This window comes from Prunus avium, chromosome 8 (assembly GCF_965620075.1).
Source record: "Prunus avium chromosome 8, drPruAviu1.hap1.1, whole genome shotgun sequence".
Lineage (NCBI taxonomy): Eukaryota > Viridiplantae > Streptophyta > Magnoliopsida > Rosales > Rosaceae > Prunus > Prunus avium.
In genome coordinates, this window is record NC_142291.1 from 12637462 (window position 1) to 12643622 (window position 6161).

Here is a 6161-nt window from a genome sequence, read left to right on the forward strand (position 1 = left end):
TTTTTCTATTTTCTGGCATTTAAACTCAACCAACGACCAAAAAAACTTCTGTAACACATCTGAAATGTGCTGCAAACATTCTAGGGCTAAAAAAATGTGAATTTTTTTCTTTGGAACACAAAATCCATTATTTGATGATGAAAAACTTAACAAAAACAAAAATATGAAAATTATACGAGAAATCACACATAAACTAAAAACAAAAGTTAAGAATGCTTGGGTTGCCTCCCAAGAAGCGCTAAGTTTAAAGTCTTCAGCCAGACGCGGTTCTTTAGATGATTATTCAATAGATGGGGGTGGTGCATCCATGTGCATGCTCTCTTTTCCCAACTCAAAAGATTCATAGTATGGCTTCAAGCGATGTCCGTTCACTTTAAATATGTTTCCCGTCTTGTCATTTTGAATCTCAACTGCACCATGAGGGAAAACATTAGTAACAACAAAAGGACCTTACCATCTAGAACGTAACTTACCTGGGAATAGCCGGAGACGTGAATTGAAGAGCAAGACTTTCTGTCCTATTTCAAAGGTCTTCCTTTGAATTGCTTTGTCATGAAATGCCTTAGTCTTTTCCTTGTAAATTCGTGCACTCTCATAGGCATCATTCCTCATCTCATCCAATTCATTCAATTGGAGTCGCCTTGCATCTCCAGCCTCTTTCATATCGAAATTGAATTTCTTGATTGCCCAAAATGCTCTATGTTCAAGTTCAACCGGAAGGTGACATGCTTTACCATAAACCAAACGAAAAGGAGACATACCAATGGGGGTTTTGTAGGCTGTCCTATATGCCCATAATGCATCATTAAGTCTCAAGCTCCAATCCTTCCTTGTAGGGCTCACGGTTTTCTCCAAGATTTGCTTGATTTCTCGGTTACTAATCTCCACTTGTCCACTTTTTTGGGGATGATAAGGTGTTGAGACCCTATGTGTAATTCCATACCGCTTTAAAAGTGCCTCAAATGACCTATTACAAAAGTGGCTGCCTCCATCGCTGATAATGGCTCTTGGTGTTCCAAACCTAGAAAAGATGTGGTCCTTCACAAAGCTCAAAACAACTTTTGAATCATTAGTCCGGGTAGGAATTGCTTCCACCCAATTAGAGACATAGTCAACAGCAAGAAGGATGTAAATAAAGCCATAAGATGAAGGGAATGGTCCCATAAAATCAATGCCCCACACATCAAATATTTCAACAATAAGGATAGGCGTTAAAGGCATTTGATTCCTAGAGCTAATGTTACCGGTTCTTTGACATCTATCACATGTGGAACAATAAGTAAATGCATCTTTGAACAAGCTAGGCAAATAAAAACCACATTGCAATACTTTAAGGGCTGTTTTCTTAGTACCAAAATGTCCACCACATGCAGATGAATGACAAAAGGCAAGTATAGAATTAAATTCAGATTCGGACACGCACCTTCTAACAATCTGATCTGGACAATATTTCCATAAGTATGGATCGTCCCAAACATAATACTTACTTGTTTTCACAAGCTTATCCTTTTGAGCTCGAGTGAGATCCTCCGGAATCAGTTTTGAAGCCTTGTAATTGATAATGTCAGCGTACCAAGGGTCCTTGGCTTCGAAGGTGAAGAGTTGCTCATCGGGGAAACTTTCACGTAGAGGAAGCACGTCCTCTTCTTCATTGGATCCGTGCACCAGCCTACTCAAATGGTCAGCCACCACGTTTTCACTCCCTTTCTTGTCTCTAATCACCAAATCAAATTCTTGAAGCAAGAGAGTCCACCTAATCAGTCGCGGCTTGGCGTCCTTCTTGTGGAGGAGGTACCTAAGTGCTGCATGATCAGAGAATACAATTACCTTAGTGCCAATAAGATATGATCTAAATTTCTCTAAAGCAAAAATAACAGCAAGCAACTCCTTTTCCGTAGTTGAATAATTCAACTGAGCATCATTCAAAGTCCGGGAAGCATAATAGATGGCATGTGGTACGTTGTGCACTCTTTTTCCAAGCACGGCCCCCACTGCATAATCCGAGGCGTCACACATCAACTCAAAGGGAAAATTCCAATCTGGAGGCTGCATGATAGGGGCAGATGTCAAAAGCTCCTTAAGCTTGTTAAATGCAGCCAAGCACTCTTCATTAAACTCGAATTCCACATCTTTGCCAAGCAACCGACATAGGGGCCTTGATATCTTTGAAAAGTCCTTGATGAAACGCCTATAGAACCCTGCATGTCCTAGGAATGACCTAATCTCCTTCACGGTTTTGGGGGGCTGCAAGCTTCTCACAATGTCGATTTTTGCCTTGTCCACTTCAATTCCCCTACAAGAGATAATGTGACCCAAGACAATACCCTGCTGTACCATGAAGTGGCACTTCTCCCAGTTGAGCACTAAATTGCATTCCTGACACCTTTTCAACACTAAAGAAAGGTTGTGAAGACAAATATCAAATGAATCACCAAAAACAGAAAAATCATCCATAAATACCTCGATTATCTCCTCCACCATATCAGAAAAAATTGACATCATGCAACGTTGAAAAGTGGCAGGTGTGTTACATAAACCAAAAGGCATACGCCTATAAGCAAACGTACCAAATGGACAGGTGAAGGTGGTCTTTTCTTGATCTTCCGGAGCAATGGCAATTTGATTGTATCCAGAGTATCCATCCAAGAAGCAATAATGACTATGACCTGCAAGACGCTCAAGCATTTGATCAATAAATGGTAACGGAAAGTGATCCTTACGTGTCGTGGTATTGAGCTTTCTATAATCTATGCATACTCTCCAACCCGTTTGAATTCTTTGAGGCACCAACTCATTGTCTTCATTCTTCACAACGGTAATTCCGGATTTCTTGGGAACAACTTGGACGGGACTCACCCACTTGCTATCCGAAATGGGGTATATAATTCCCACGTCCAAAAGCTTCAAAACTTCCTTCTTAACAACTTCTTTCATCACCGGATTCAGCCTCCTTTGGGCTTCCCTTGTAGGTTTAGATTCTCCTTCCAAAAGGATCCTATGCATGCACTTTGTAGGGCTTATACCTTTGATGTCTGCAATGGTCCAACCTAGGGCAGTCTTGTGCTCCCTTAGAACTCTAATTAGTTTGTCTTCTTCAGATGCACTCAAATTAGAAGCAATGATTACAGGCATCGTCTTTTCATCACCTAAATATGCATATTTCAAGTTCTCTGGAAGGGGTTTTAGCTCAACCTGTGGTGCTTTCACAATAGAGGGAACAAGTGTATTAGTAGATAACGGAAGAGGCTCAAAAATAGAGTTAGACTTACCTCTTTGGGGAGGCAAGGCCTCAAGCATATTCACGGCTTCAAGTACAGCTGTGTTCCCTTCTTTATTCACAGTTTTGGGGCTTTGGATGAGTGCCCTCTCCAATGGCGTCTCTCCTTGTGATGCATTAAACGTTTCTTGTACCACCTGCTCAAGTACATCTATGGAAAAACAAGCATGATCATCATTAGGATATTTTAAAGCATCTAATACCTTAAACTCCACGGTTTCCTCATCGAATGCCATTGTGAGAGTGCCTTCATACACATCGATTTTTGTCCTTGCTGTTCTCATGAATGGACGTCCTAGAATCAATGGAAGGTCTTTTCCAGGAATAGGAACTTCCTCCATCTCGAGCACTAGAAAGTCGGCTGGAAATATTAGCTCATTCACCTTGACCAAAACATCTTCCAACACTCCCTTAGGATACTTGATTGATCGATCAGCCAATTGTATGCTCACGGAAGTCTTCTTAAGCTCACCTAAATTTAAAGATTCAAAAACAGAAAAAGGCATCAAATTAATTGAAGCACCTAAGTCTAATAAAGCATGTTCAAACCTTTGATTTCCAATGAGACAAGGTATAGTAAAACTCCCTGGATCCTTTAGTTTAGGAGGCAATTTACGCAATAGCACGGCTGAAACTTCTTCACTTAAGGCCACGGTTTCATGCTCCTTGAGCTTCCTTTTATTTGTACAAAGATCTTTGAGGAATTTTGCATAGCTTGGAATTTGTTGGATCGCATCGAGCAAGGGAATGTTCACTTGCACTTTTCGGAAAGTCTCTAGGATATCCTTTGAAACTTGCTCCTTCTTTGAATTCAAAAACCTACGAGGAAAAGGAATCTTTGAAGTAATCGAATGATCCACAAGAGAACTTACCTTAGAGTTGTCACTTGGAACCATAAGCTTGGGAGAGGGGGCAGCCACTGTTTTGGTTGAATTTCTCTCCTCATTGTCATCCTTTCCCACCTCTTTTCCACTTCGAAGAGTAATCGCCTTTGCGATTTCATGGCCTCCATTAGGATTTGGAATTACTTGGCTTGGAAACTGTCCTGGCTCTCTTTGACTCAAGGAGGCTGCAATTTGTCCAACTTGGTTTTCAAGGCTCTTGATTGCTGTAGACATTTGTGTATGTGTTTGCCTTGTTTCCTGCATAAAACCTTGAGTGCTTAATGCCAAAGAATTAACTAACTCTTCTAAAGACTTACCTTGCCTAGGAGGTGGTGGTGGTGCATTTTGTTGAGGAACAAACTGATTTTGTTGAACTGGGGTTGTTTGCACGTTTTGGTTGTTCTTCCATCCAAAGTTAGGGTGTTGCCGCCATCCCGGATTATAGGTGTTAGAAAATGGATCGTTTCTTGGCTTTTGTTGCTGCATATAGTGTGCTTGAGCCATCTCTTCTCCATCACCATACAAACTTGGACAAGACTCCGTAGGATGTCCGGGATTAGCACACACAGCACACACTTGTGCTTGAGGGATTAACTGCTTAACAAGGTTAGTCAAATTAGCTATTTGAGGACCAATATCACTAGCACTTACCTCATAAACACCTGCTTTCTTTGGGGGAGCTCTCCGATAATTAAATTGTTGAGAGTTTGCTGCAATGTTCTCAAACATCTCCTTAGCTTCAGTAGCACTCTTATTCATCAAGCCTCCTCCACTAGTAGCATCAACCATCATCCTCTCCGAATCGAGTAATCCCTCATAAAAGTATTGCATAAGTAGCCAATCTTCAATTTGGTGATGAGGACATGAAGCTAGGAGTCTCTGAAACCGATCCCAATACTCATGAAATGATTCTCCATCTAGTTGCTGCACTCCCATGATCTCCTTCCTAATACGGTTTGTCTTTTGAGCTGGAAAGAACTTTGCAAGGAACTTGGAAGCCAATGCTGTCCATGTAGTGATAGATGCACTAGGTAAAGAATAGAGCCACTCCTTGGCTCGTTCCTTAAGTGAGAATGGAAACAAACGCAATCTGATTGCCTCATCACTAATCCCTCCATTGTGCATAGTCGCGCACACGGCAAAGAAATCCTTGATATGTATGTGAGGATCATCCCCAGGCTTGCCATAGAATTGTGGCAAAAGGTGAATGGTGCCACTCTTGATCTCAAAGGTGGTTGTAGTGGCTGGATACGCAATACATGACGGCTGGTCCAATGCTTTAGGAACCGTGAAATCCTTCAAAGGTCGGGTGAGGTTGTTGAGTGCCAACTCGTCTCCCATCTTGATTGGAAGTGTAGCTTGCGTATCTTTATCTCGATGGAGATAACGAAGTGTGTTCTCTAGTTCAGGGTCGTATGGTATAAGCTTGTAACCTTGCGAACGACGTCCCAGCATATACCTGAAATTGAAAACAAAACTTAATTAGATAAACAATCCCCGGCAACGGCGCCAAAAACTTGTTGGTAATTTTTAACAACAATATTAAAACCTTGCAAGTGCACAAATCAAATGATAGTATAGTAAGCAAGCAAGGGTCATTCCCACAGAGATTGTAATCTAAAGAGATGTTTATCAATGTCACACAAAGAAAACTAGAACACAATTAAACACGAAAACAAAATAAAGATTGAAATCACAAGGACTTCCACACACACGCCAACACCAAGGGGGTTTTGATTTGATTTTGTAAATAAAAGAAAACAAAACAGAATTTAAATTAGAGTTTAAGAGAAATTAGTTTAAAATCAATCAAGAACAATAGCTAGGACTCACTATCCACCTCCAAACAATCAATCAATCCATAAACAACAATAGATAATCAATTTCTAGCAAGCATATGATGACGACACTCACAACAAGATCATGGCATTTGACTCGAGTTGTATGATTCTCTCTTAAGTGTATGTAAAGTGTATGGCATTTACATCAATACGTGTATT

At 40.7% G+C, this 6161-nt stretch overlaps 1 pseudogene; it reads right to left on the minus strand.

Annotated features, from left to right (window-relative positions):
* Positions 1-279: 279 nt before the first annotated feature.
* On the minus strand, positions 280-5898 carry LOC148292276 (uncharacterized; annotated as a pseudogene).
* Positions 5899-6161: the final 263 nt, after the last annotated feature.